This window comes from Tupaia chinensis, unplaced genomic scaffold (assembly GCF_000334495.1).
Source record: "Tupaia chinensis unplaced genomic scaffold, TupChi_1.0 Scaffold000392_1, whole genome shotgun sequence".
NCBI classification, from domain to species: domain Eukaryota; kingdom Metazoa; phylum Chordata; class Mammalia; order Scandentia; family Tupaiidae; genus Tupaia; species Tupaia belangeri.
In genome coordinates this window covers 3,817,087-3,831,358 of record NW_006159894.1, presented here as the reverse complement: position 1 = coordinate 3,831,358, position 14,272 = coordinate 3,817,087, and positions in this window count along the sequence as shown.

The window sequence follows — 14,272 nt, the reverse complement described above, 5'->3', positions numbered from 1 at the left end:
ATTCAGCATTTCTTGGTTTGTAGATGCATCATCCTAATCTCTGCCTTCACAGAATTCTACCTGTTTGCTTGTCTGTGTGTCTAAATTACCTTCTTTGTAACGGCACAAGTCGTAATGAGTTAGGATGACTGTAATCACCTCATTTTAACTTCAATACCCTATAAAAACCCTGTCTGGAAAATGTCACATTCTGAGGTGCTGGGCATTAGGGTGTCAACATGTGAGGGTGGAGAGGAGACACCATTCAACCCATAGCTTTGATAGGGCTGGGATTCAAACCTAGGACGTCTGACTTGGATCTGTGCATTTAACCACCATGTCATGCTGCTTTCCATTTTTGGGTCTGTTTGCATATATAAAGCTTATTAAGACGAGTTTAATCTAAGACTTAATTAGTATCCAAGAATGATGCTTGGTACAGGCACTTTTGAAGACAGTATCTTCTCTAGCCCAAGTAAGGATCTGCTTAATTTAGGAGGTTTATAGCTAGAGCTTTATAGTCTCTTCAAGTTATAAGCCCACTGTGTTTCAAGCTCTGAAAGCTCTTTTAGCTCCTTCTGCTTGACTTTCAAGCATATGTTTTCTTAAATTCACATTTTAAAGGCATTTTAGGAAAGAGAGGCCTAATTACTTCCTACTTTTTCCTTCCACATTCCTGTTCTTGGAGTCATAATTAGGTACTTGGAAAATTTTCCTGACCTCATCATATCTGAAAATGGAAAGAGAGACACCAAAAATTCCTGAAATTCTGATTCTCTGACCATCTACCTTGATAGAAAAGCAGAGTTTGAAAGTCAGTGTTTCTTGGGAACCAGCAGTTAGCGTAATGGCTATGTTGCTGGACTCTCACGTAGTCGACTGCGGTTTGTGTCCCGGACCCGGTGGCTTAAAACTCAAGCCGGGCGCATGTGCGTGCATGCCCAAGATCCTGAGAGGAGAATGGAGGAGAAGGGATTGTAGTGTGACCATCCTCTCTGGGGGGTGATTTCTCGCTTTCTGTCTCTATGTATCTCTCTCTCTGGCGAGCACACGCGCCCTATAGCGAAAAAAAAAACCCCAAAACCAAAACCCCCTCCAAAGTCATTGTTTCTTAATGGGGCAGAGAAAAGAAAAAAAAAAAAAGAGTTCTAGAAATAGGGGAATCAAGAAAAGTAAACAATTGGAGAAAAGAATTTTGTGAGACTAAAAATGGAGTTTTGGATTTAGAATTTTGTTTTCTTTACTAAATGCCAATTTTGAAAGAAGAGTAACAACTCACTCATGGTTATTCTCCAGATGAATTTAGGGCAGTGGTTTATATGGACCACATCTTACCACTTCTTCCACCTCACCATTGGGTCACTCTGGCAGGTGTCTGGGAGATTAATTGTTAAGATTAGATTGTCAAAAACAAGCACTACATTTGGTCCCCAACCTTAACCTTCTTAAGATTTTTCTCTGTTCTTTCTATTTATTCCTAGGTATATGCAGACTTAATGGCATGTTAGCGTAGTTTATGTGTCAGATTTTTTTGTTTGTTTTTCTTCTCCTTTGAACCAAAGAATGTCATAAAAATTATGCAGGAAGATGCCAGGTAATTTATAGGAATTGGTTACAACTTTCCTTGAATATATTTTTCCACCCTTTTCAGTGTGTTTACAAATTTGCTCTGTTTCGAAAGCAGAGTCATGAAGTGATTTCTAAACTGACTAAAATAGGTTAGGGGACGCACAAAGGTCACTTCAGTGGGAAGGGTTGAGTACAGAGAGTGGTGCAGTAAAGGTCAGGGTTTGGTTGGAGCTCTTTGTCCTGCTGGGTTTCTAAGGAGAGACATCAAATCTGTTTATGATTTTCTGACTCGTACCTTAAAGTGACTGGCCTGGAAATTTGATCAGGCTCTTGCTTCTCTTACTCTCTTAGGGGCTGCTCTTCTTTGAGACACCCTCCCCCATAAATGTTAATTCATATAGAATCTAGTACATTTGTAAATTTCACAAAAATGATTGCCACTCCTCACTTTTCCCTGTATCTGTGTTCTTTGTAACAGGACTCTGTAATTGTTTAATCAAGATGTGGATTCTACTTTCTCCATGCTTGACTCCAGTTACACTGTGACTTGCATTGGCCAATAGAACGCAGAAGTGATGACGTGCTATTTCTGAGCTCAGCACGAAAGCCTACGAAATCAAATATGCTGCTATTCTTTCTTGGAGCCCTGACGAAATGCCTTGTGAACAAGACCAGGTTAATCTTCTGGAGGATGAACAAACTCATGGAACAAGGGTAAGATAACATAGCTGAGGGTATCCCAAACCAGCTGATCCCTAGTAGCTAAGCACAGATGTATGAGTGAGCCCAGACAAACAAGAGGAACCACCCAACAGAGCCCAGACCAGATTATAAACTGAATCATGAGCTAAATGAACAGCGGTTGTTTTAAACTGTTAAGTTTTAGTGTAGTATACAATGCAACAATAGCTAACTCACATAATAGCCAGGAAAACTGATCAAGTTTAATGTTCTATGTTGTTGATGTTCCTCTGAGAGCCTCAAAAAATTGCTAATTTGTGCAGAAAACCCAACATAGGCTTACAGACTTTAATCACCTGTTGTTCATAGCAGAATGGCCACTATCATGGAGAATATTGTTAAGTCAGTTCTTGAAGTCACCTTTGGGCTTCCTTTATGGTGGGAGATGCAAAATGTGATATTTCACTCTTTACTTTGGACTGGTACTCTGGGATATCCTTGAATACTGGATCCCTAAAAATTTTACTGATGTAGCGAACCCCTGAATATTCCTGAAGTTTCTCTCATCCTCTGGAACACATATATTTCACAAAGTAGTCACTTGTTGCTCATCCAGTCTGACTAGAGTGATGCATCGCTGTAGCACATCAATGTGTTGTTCTGTGGGATGCCCGGGTGTCTAGATATTTACAGACTATGTGATGACAGAAGGTAGAAGAGGTCACAGTCTTGGGGCAAAACTGTGAAGGAATGTTTTTGTTCTTTCAATTTGGCTGCAAATGGTCCCTAATCTCTTTTTTTCATTTGCTTTCATTCGTTTAATGTTACATTTAATCACATATATCTTCACAGTGTAACATTTCTTTTTCTAGCACAATTACCACGCATTCCTTACCACATTTTCATAGTTTTTTATTTCAACTTTTAAAATATAATCTATCACATACGTCACTTAGCTTGAAAAGTGAATATTCCACCATGTATACATTTCTCACCAATCCAGTTGAGAATACTATGGCTTCACCAAATCCATGGCTGCATGGTGTGTTCCTTACCTTATTATTCTCCCAACAAAGGTACCATGTCTAGCTGGCAGGAACATGTGGGCTACTAGTTGAATAATTTATCAAGTAGTCATGTTCCAGGATCTATCTGATGTCTTCAGGAGTGATACTGATGAAATAAAAGGAGATATCATAGGGACCACCCCTTTTAATCCTTGTGATTTGTGCTAATTTCTGCTGTTCTTCCCTCGGGTATGACATTTTATTTGATTTAGTATCATTCGTTTTTATTGTTTTTAAGAATTGTTTTATTTAACTTTATTTATTTATTTAAATTTACCAGAGAGAGACAGAGTAAGAGAGAGTGAAAGCAAGAGAAAGAGAGAGAGAGGGAGAGAGGGAAAGTGAGAAAGCAAGCTGCCAGGTGCAGGACTTGAACTGTGGTCAGCTACATGGGAGTCTAGTGCCTTAACCACCATGCCATCAGCTGACCCTAATTTAATACCATTCTTAGGTACAAGGGAAGTGTCCGTTTCCAAAGCCTCCATTTAGCTTTTCCAGCCAATGGTTTCTATTCCACAGGCCAAGGATTCAACTCGTACAAGTGCTGTGTTGAACATTTTTTGAATCCTCCTTCATGTTGTAGCCTGTTGAACTGCACACTGTCCTTATTATGGTTCTCTTTTTGCTCCAAAAATCCAGTGGACACTTTCAATCCTTGTGGAATGAAATTCGAAGCTCTCCTATACTCACTCCTTTACTCCTTGGCCTCTGCCCTGCCACACCTGTAGTAGGAGACAACGTATCAGAACCTGGCCAAGCGAAAGCTCAAAGTTCACTGGTAAGTCCATAGATCTTCTTGTGCCTTCTCAGCCTAGTCCAAGCAACCCATGCCTATGTGCCCAAATAGCCCCCATCACTGCATCTGTATTACCTATCTTTCTACCCCTGTTTTATCTGTTATTAGGCGTCCAGATTTTAGCACAGTACCTGCACATGGCAGGAGCTGAGATGTCAAATACATAAATGAAATCTGAGTTCAACTTTGAGAAGGGCTAGGAATTAAGGTAGTAAGTGCTCACAGTTTCTCATTGACTGTGCTTGTTCCGGGAGAGCCTTTTCTGAAACCAAGCATCTGTCCTCACAGGCTAATCCCTGATGCTCCTGGAAGGGGCAACCTAGGTTACAGTTTCCAGCAAAATGAGGGGGCTTCTGTTGGCAATACTGTACTCCGTAGTGTATGGCTGGGGCTGATGTGAGATGCTGTGAGATGCTCACTTCTGAGCAAAAACCTGACCAAAGAGATAAAAGCACACAAAGGAGAGGGAAAAGAAATCCAGGGCTGCTACAAACTGGGGAAGGTGGTTCACATATTTTTAAAAATATGTATTTTATTTTATTTTAATTTCTTTTATATAATCATATACATCACTTAGTTTGTAAGTTTCACTTTTTTACTGAGACAATTCTCTATCTGAAATTTTGGGATAATTTATTTGAGTCATGTAATGGGTTGAACAGTGCCCATCAACTTTCCTTGTCCCAAATTCATACTTTGAAAGGCCGAACCCCCAGGGCCCTTAAAATGTGACCTTATTTTGGACTAGGCTCCTTTTTCTTTTCTTTTTTTTTTTTTTTAAGAATTATTTATTTATTTCTATTTATCATTATTATTATTCTTTTAAAAATTTGATGTAGGGCACACATGATCACCTGAGAGACAGAAAGAGCTAGAGAGAGAAAGAGAGAGAGGAAAAGTGAGAAAGCACATCACTAGGTCTGGGACTCAAACCATGGTTGGCCATGTGGGAGTCCAGTGCCTTTAACCACCATACCACCTGCTAGCCCCTGGGACTAAGGTATCAACAGAAGCAATCAATTTGGAAGGAGATCATCAGGATGACCCTAATCCAATGGAACTCTTGTCCTAATTATTGATAGAAGACCAAATTCAGACATAGAGACAGACATGCATAGAAGGAAGGTGTAGAGCTGTGAAGAGACACACGGAGAAGATGGCCATCTACAAGCCAAGAAGGGCCTGTAATAGACCCTCCCTTCACAGCCCAGAAGGAACTAACCCTGCCGACACCTTGTGAAGTAGATTTTTAAGAGGTGATATATTCCTTCTGTTCCAGTTGTGCAGTTTGTGGTGCTCTGCTATAGTGGCCCCAGAAACTACAAGCTGGAAATCTCTGTCATTTATACTCTCTTCTGGAACCATGTGCTCATTCCTAGGAATCACAAACACTGAATAGAAGGTGAGTCCTTCCACCCCCTTTCTATCTAACTAACAACCCTTCCCCCCTTTGTTGGTGCTCTTACAGCACCAAGGCCAAGCCTGAAAACCCAGCAGCCATACTCAGGAGGGTCAGTGAAGAGAGATCTGTTATAACAATGACTTTCTGAGAAGAGGAATTAAGGCATATAATCTCATTTTCTCCAAAGACAAATAATGATTACAGGGCCCCAACTTCTGGAAAGTAAGATGCTTCTGTGAATGTCCACAAAGATAAACCAAGTTAAGGAGCAGGTTATAAATGGGGTCTGTGCTTGGGGACCATGACTCAGTGACACAGGCCGTGTCTGTCACCCTAACTCGATTCCCCCCGCCTGCCCTTCCTTCCATTAGTACAACTTCCTTATATTCCCAGCATTGCTCTGCCTCAAGGGCTCTGAAAGGCAGAAGGTAGGAAAGGAAGAAATTTTCTCCTCTTTGTATATGATATATATCAGAATGCCAGATCTTGTTGAAATAAGGTTTACAAAATGCATTTTTAAGTGTTTACAAGTGATAATTTTTTTCTCTTACACCTTTACTTACTAGAGTTTTTATATTGTTGCCTGATACTAACCTGACCTGCAAGACCTGGCCTTAAGATAACTTACAGTGCTTCTATCTCACCTTAACCCATGCTTAGGGACAGTCATTCTCTGTTAAGTGTCAAAGAGAAGTTCTTTTCTATTCATAAAAGACTCTAGTTTGCCTCCTGTTGTTTACTCTCCTTAAGTAAAATCCATCGGGAATAAATATCAGAACTCCAGTTAAGGCTATATATGGGTAATTATGCTGGGAAATATCCAATTATAAATGTTTGAACTAACAGACTTAGATGTGTCTTCTTGGAAGGTATTTTGTTTGTTTGTTTGTTTTTGTTTTCACTATGGGGTGTGTGTACTCTCTGGAGAGACAGATGGCCATGCTGCAATCCCTTCTCCTATGTTCTCCTCTTGGGATTGGGCATGCACATGCACTCAGTATGATTTTTAAGCTCTCAGGTCTGGGACTTGAACTGGGCAGCTGGCCATGTGAGGACAAGTGCCTTAATTTCCATGCCATCTGATGGCCCCACACAGAAGGTATGTTATGCCTCCTAGGTATGACTCTGGAGACCGTGGGATGGGGTAGAAAGAAAGATGAGAGTGAGGTTAAAGTGCATGCATTTGGAAAAGGTGGAATCCGCTATCCTCTCATAGTGGTAGATTTGCAGGTGACAGGGATAATAGAAATGGTGTCCTTGGGGTTCAAGAGAGGATAAATTACACTGTGTAGCAATGACTTCAGAAAAATGAGGTTAAAGTGACTAGTAAGGGCAGCTCCAAAGGGAAGGTACCATGCCAGAGCTATACCAAACATTTCAAAGAAAAGGTTTTAGGCTTACCTTTGCAGATGATGATATCAAGAGTTTGAATAAATTGCTAAGCCCTAAGAATGTGGGAGCCAGTTTGATTTTACATGTTAAGAATGCTAACGTGTATATTTATGGGTGGTATGACATGTAAGAATGTGTAAGGGGTCAAGGTGGATTCAGGTTTTCTGCCTCTGCGCACCTGGATGGATGACTCCATGTGGTCAATCTGTGCTTATAGGAATATATGTTAGAGTTGTTTTCAACATGGCTGACTTGGGTTCTGCCTGACATGCTCCTGGCTTAACTACTTGTAGAAACAATGCTGATGGGGAAATCAGGAATCTTGACCTGTTTCCCTGGGTTGTTAATTCAGTCCCTTCAGAGTCTGGAAAATTACCAAACCTCTCTGTGCCTCACATCACTCATTCATAAAAGTGGAAATAATGTTTACTTCACTTGTCTGCCAGGATAAATATGAACTTCAAATTTTGAAATAGAATAAAGGCAATTAAAAATATTTTAGAGTTATTAAAGGAAGGAATAAAGGAGAAAAGGAGGGAGGAAAGGAAGAGGAAAAAATGAAGAAAGGAAGGAAGGAGGGAAAGAAGAATGAGGGAAGAAGGGAGGAACAAAAGCAGCTCATCTTGCTCCTTGTCAAGGTTTTTGAATTAATTCAGTGGAAGTTGGGTTCTCTCAGGGAATATAAGCAATATCTCTCAAAATCTCTATCTTGAATACTCAAGCTAGAAAAATGTTGAGTAGAACAGTATATCCGGTATGAAAAATCCACATTCCAATTTCTGGAAATGTAATTGCTTTATGTGTCTTAACTTTTGTTGTTTTGTTGGCTGCAGCCAAACTGAAACTGTCAGGATTCTCTTTAAAACTGCAGAACTGTGCAATATACTTTAACCACCAAGTCTGAAACCACAAACCATCACAAAGTCTGGCAGAGCAGATCAACAGTATGAGGATGTCTTTGAAAGACTAAGATGAACATTAAATTAATCAACCAATGCTCTGGGGGGAAATGGCCACTAATTTCAAATTTTTCATCTCTGGAAAATCAATTATTATCATGTTTATTGATGTTGTATTTGTCACTATTTTCAGCCATTTCCCCTGATGACATGGGTTAAAATAAGAACATTGTTATAAAAGAGATTAGACATGTTCGATTCTGTTTCTAGACTTTACTTTTCTCAGCTACCTGGGGTTCAAGAGAGAAATCAACTGCCATAGAGAAAAGGCTGGGCTGGCTTTTCTTTGTTCTTTTCTATGGTGGTCGCTTTTGCCTCTGTGCAATTTTAAATAGTTGAACACCAGCTAATGCTTATTGTTCACTAGGCAAGAACCTGGAGATTTGTACATACAATCAACATTCTCTTTCCAGTCAGGTAGACTGAGGCTTAGAATTTGTTTGTTTACCTCCCTCAAATTATGAGGACTCTCTGCCTGAGTATGGAGTGGGGCTTCCACAGTTAGCTGCACCAAAAGGGTCTTCTTGCCAGTGTGTTTGGTTCTCTGTATGACCCTGACTCATGGATGGAAAAGTTAATGCTAGGCTGTGTCCATTGTTACACATCTAATTGTCCACTCCCTATCAAATGACTCTTGTCCTTTTTGAAGCACATGGTGATTTGGAGTTCTGATGGTAGGGGTCAAGACAGGTTGGTCAGCATAATAACAAAATACAAATCTATCTCTCATTTTGTTATATACATTTGCAGGTGCAAACATGCAAAACTACTGTCATGTGTATGACATATATTCAGCAACATCACAAGGATTCTAAAATCATAGTCCATGTTCTAGAACCACAGTTCACACAATTCTAGAACCAAACTCTCTCTATCTCTATATCTATGTACAATATCTCCTTTATATGACAGGCATTATATAAAATATTCTCAGAAAATACAAATGTTAATTGACTACAGACTCTGGCTTTGATAAATATATTACAGTGTTAAAATTTAGGTTTATGCATACACATACGTTAATGTACTCCAAATTAAAATATAATGAGGTGGCTAGCAGATGGTGAGAAGTTGTGTTGCTATGCTCCCACATGGCTGAACAGAGTTTGAGAACACAGTTTGAGACCCAGACCCAGTGGCTTGAAAATCATGCTGGGTATATATGTATGTGTGCCCAAGATCCTGGGGGATAATAGAGGAGAAGGGATTGTAGTGTGGCCATCCCCCTTGTGGGTGATTTCTCACTTTCCCTCTTGCTGTCTCTCTCCCCCCAACCCCCATGAGTGCACACACCATAAGGCAAAAAAATGTAATGGGAATAATTTCTAAATGAAGCCATCAGATAACAAATGCATTTATAAACCCTTTATAAATATTTAAAGATAATACATACTTGCTGTAATACATTTAAATAATACAGAAACTTATATAAAGCAATAAGAAAATAAAATTATAAAACCAGAAGTCCTCTTTCTCTTTCAGTCTTACTGCTAAGGTGGTTAGCAGTTATAATTGTCTCATGTATACTTCTCAAATTTTGTTTGCCTATATAAAAAAAGAAAGCATATACATGATGGATATCTTTGTGTGGCATCAACTCATTCTTTTAAATGACTGCCTATTATCCCATATCATGTATATACTAAAATTTACTTAACAGTCTTTTGTTGGTAGGCATTTAAGTTTTTACCAGTATGTGTGTATGTGTGTGTTTTATATTATACATACAGTGGATTCTGAATAACTGAGAACTTGTTATATCAAGAAGACTAACATTCTAAGTGGTATATAAATAGTTCTCTTTATTTGACCATAGACGCTTTTGACAAAAGAACAATATGATCAAGAGTGTATATTGGAAGAGTTTATAGAAGGATTCAAGGTGTATATTGGGCAGACTGCCAAGCAGTTCTGAAAAGAGAAGGCCAGTAGGCCACATAATTATCCAGTTGAGAGATAATGAAGATTTGATTTAGGGCTATGGTAGTGAAAAAGTGAAGGAAAGATTTCTAGAATTATAGTCTATATTCCATTAACTGGGAGAAATTATTACTGAAGAAAATATTAATTCCTAATTACAATTAAATCAAAACTACAGTCAGCCTCTAATTTCCTAGTGGTGGATAACTAAGACACAAAAGAGAGCTGAAACATGTCCACAGTTAGCTGATGAGTGCTAATTATCCATTTTGTGAGTAAGTCGAGTCCTGGGAGTATCACTTGGAATGAAGGCAGAAGGCTGAGAAAGGGAAGCCAAACAAGAGTTCTGATCTCTCTTCCCCACTTACATCTAAAACAGCTCTTCCACATTTTGGGTTCTAGCTTCCCAGTCTGGCAGTAGGTCAACACTTTCAACTGAATGGATAAAGGGTTCTCAGCTCACTGTTCAGCCTTAACTGTGGTTAATTCAACCTCAAATAATCAAAATCTGACTTTATCTTTTTTTTGAATGGTAGAAGCATGAATGCTTGTCTTATTCTTCTTTATGTAATATACACATTTTTATATGTAGGGTATGTACACACAAAATACATGTATGCATATGTATATATAACATATGTGCATAATATACATGCATGTATATGCGTGCGTATATATTTTACATTTTATATTCATTCACCATATATCATTACAGCATACAAAATAATTTTTCCCATCCAGCATACACTGAATATATTGAAAAAAAAATAGAATTGACAGGAGTTGAAGACTGGTTAGGTATAAGAGATAAAGGAGAAATAGAGATGTCTATAAGATTTTAAACACAAGCGAATGGGTTTGTTGGTGACATTACCTGAGAAAACTTGGAAAAGGGATAGCTCTCTCTTTTTTTTTTAAGCAGGACTGGGAGAGAAAGAAATGTATTTACATTTTCAAAACAAAAGATGGAGTGCACACAATTAAAAAGTGAAAATCTGTTCTGGAACTCTGCAGAGAGTTCTGCTGGAATCATCACGAGTGATGGTTATCCCTACGAAAGATGAAATTTCTCCTGGAAAAGCTGTTAAGAAAGTCAGAGAAAGCACCATGGCAAATAGCAGCATTTGGTTATCAGTAGAAGAAAAGTGCAGTCAGAAAAAATCCCAGAAGCTGAAAGAGGATGCAATTTCGGAAGGAAAATGGGCTTCGCATCATTAAGTGCTATACAGGACAAATGCTGAAAAGTGGGCATGGAATCTGTTCACGAAAGACGATTGGTGCCTGTTAGAGCCAACATTTCAAGGACAGGGTCAGGTGGCATTTTGGCATGGGTCTCTGTGGGAAACGTACAAGTCTGGCCAAGAAGGAGAAAGAACGAAGAGAAGAGAAAGGGAGGTCAGGACTATCGCATCGCTTTCAGGAGGTCCTCCTCCCCGTTTTAGGTTTTAGTCCCCTCTCTGAATCACTCAAAACCTTCTCTCTTTGTTAGGTCATCAGAAAAGAATTGCAATATTTCCATTCTGGCGACAGGACTGACTAGCATTTGTTATACACGACGATAGTAATAAAATGCTCATTTGATGTGAATATTTTTCTTGTGACTATGTTTGAGTTGGGCTTTGGGTTCTATCCTTCTTAGGTTTGATCAAAGCAATTAAAAGCAGGGATGACCTACATGTTCAGTAATAGGTAGATTGTTCAATTACATAGGGTCATGGGTCAGCCAGGTGGCCCCCTGGTTAAGGCAGCTGGATCACACATGGCCAACTGTGCAGTTTGAGTCCCAGACCTAATGGCTTGGACAATATATTCAGTGTGTGTGTGTGTGTGTGTGTGTCCCCAAAAGGAGAATGGATGAGAAGGGATTGTGGTGTAGCTATTTGCCCTAGGTGCCTTCTCACTTTCTCTCTGCCTCTGTCTCTTTTTCTCTCAGTGAGGGCATGTGTCTTACAGCAATTTTTTAAATTTACATTTAATCATGGTACATCTTTACAGTGTACAACATGGTTTATTCCCAGGATGAATACAGCGCATATTCATCAAATTGAAGACATTTCCTTCTACATTATCATTGGCTGATAGCTCTTCATTTTTGTGTCTATTAAATGTCTGGCTTCTTTATTTTTTTTCCTTGATTTCCTCCAAATGACAAACTTTTCTTTAAAAAAAAAAGGGTTAGTAATCCAACAGTATTACCATGTTTTTCCTTTGTGTAGAAAAACAATAATATATGTGTGTAGGAGAGGCAATGGAAGAAACACTTAACAAACAAAAGAATGTTAAGTTCTCTGTTGAAAAAAAATCTGTAATTTTGCTTTATAAAAATAGAAAATGAAAATGAAAAAATGCAAAAAACAGATGGATACCTAAGAATAGCTAATCATTTGTTTAAATGTGCCCTGGGACACCAACCATGTCCCAGAACTGCGAAGTTTGCAGGTGGAAAAAGCCATATCCTTCTTTTTCTATAAACTAAAAAAACCAAAGATCAAATCTCCTGGTTTTCCTCAGCCAGGAGTGGAAATTCAGTCATTGAGGTGTGAGATTTTTCCAGGTGGGGCTGACAAATGATTGGAAGTGCTTCAACAAGTTGTTACCTTGGAATGCTGTGTGCACATAAGGGGGAAGGTTAGCCCACAGAGATAGTCTCTTACCTTCCAGAATGTCAAATATTTGAGCTGATAACAAAACTTTGAGCTGACATGAAGTAATGCAATATTAGGTTGTCAGAAAAGTTATGACATATTTTTTCTATGTTTTCAAAGGTCATTTATTTATATAAAGAATGAAGATAAATCAATGATATAGCGCCCATTTTGTTTGATAACCTTTTGCCATCTTTCAGTGAGCTTCATAATTTCTCGTTCACAGAAGGACCTGTCATTACTGGGAAGAAACTGAATGAGGTGCTGACTTACAGCCTCATCTGAACTGAATGTTATAGCACACAAAAAGTTTTGAGGAGAGCAGAACAAGGGTGCAAGGTCAGGCGAGTATGGTGGGTGTGGCAACACATTCCATTCAACTTCCAATACTTTTTGATGGGTGATCAAAGGTGTGTGTCTCACGTTATCATGATGGAACACGACTCCTTTATGACCAATGAACTCTGGACGTTTCAGGATAATGCATTCATTTAAACTGTTCAATTACCAACAGTACACATTCGAATTGTTTGTTTGGTTCCTTGGTAGGAGCTTGAAAAACATGACACCTTTAAAATCCCACCACACTAAGAACATAACCTTCCTCTGATGAATATCTGCTTTCGATAACATTTGAGGCTGGACATCATGTTGGGACCAAGACCGTTGCACACCACATCGTCATCAATGATCCCTGTCTCATCACCAGTTATCAGTTGCTTCAAAAAAGATTGTTTTCCTCAAGTATGATGAATATATCACATGCTGTCAAACTTTGAGTTTATGAGGAACTCAGATATCAAGCTTCTTATGTATCCCAATTTCTTCAGCTGGTTATGAACATTTCAATGATGGGTATTCAATGTTTCTGAAATCGCTCGTGTCATGTAATGTGGGTTTGATGCGATCAATGCCTTTATTTTGTCGTCATCAACCTTGATGGAGCTTCCCGACTGGAGAATGTTGATGAGATCAAAATCACAAGCACAGAACATCGTTGGCACTGATGTTCTGGTAGAGTATTGCCATTGTAAACTTTACACAGCTTTTTAACTCTTTTTTTTTTTTTGGAGAGGTTTTCGCTATAGGGCGCGTGCGCTCGCCAGACAGACAGAGAGAGACATAGAGACAGAAAGCGAGAAATCACCCCCCAGGGGGGATGGTCACGCCGCAATCCCTTCTCCTCCATTCTCCTCTCGGGATCTTGGGCACGCACGCACACGCGCCCGGCGTGAGATTTAAGCCACCGGGTCCGAGACGCGAACCGCGGTCGACTACGTGGGAGTCCAGCGACATAGCCATTACGCTAACTGCTGGTTCCCTAAACTTTACACAGCTTTTCACAGGCTTGACACATGTCCTTCCTTTTGCAGATGTAAAATAATAAAATATGGCAAAAAAATGCACAATTTGGTCTTCAATCTTTAACTTGTTGTAAAATCTCCAAAATCCAACCAAATCACTATTTTTTTTTGAATGAAGCTAGAACTTTCCACTGTCAAGTGACAAAGCAATAACATAGATGTGAAAGACTAGTTCTTCCAGAAATGAACTAGGGTCATCTGTTGAAAAAATGCGTCATGACTTTTCTGACAACCCAGTACATCCCTTTAATGATCTGGCAAGGCTATATATGTCCAACCACCATAAAAAACTAAAGACTCATCTTAAGTAGAATGCACAGAATCCTTGTTAGATTGTAATGTGCACTTATTAGATTTTAAAACCATTTCAGCTATTTGCCAACCAATTAATGGCATTTAAATGACATGTTCTAAAAGACAGATTAAATTCACAAAGTTTTTTAACCTGGTAGTCAATTTCAGTGAAATTCACTGCTGGAATTCAAAACATATTTCTTA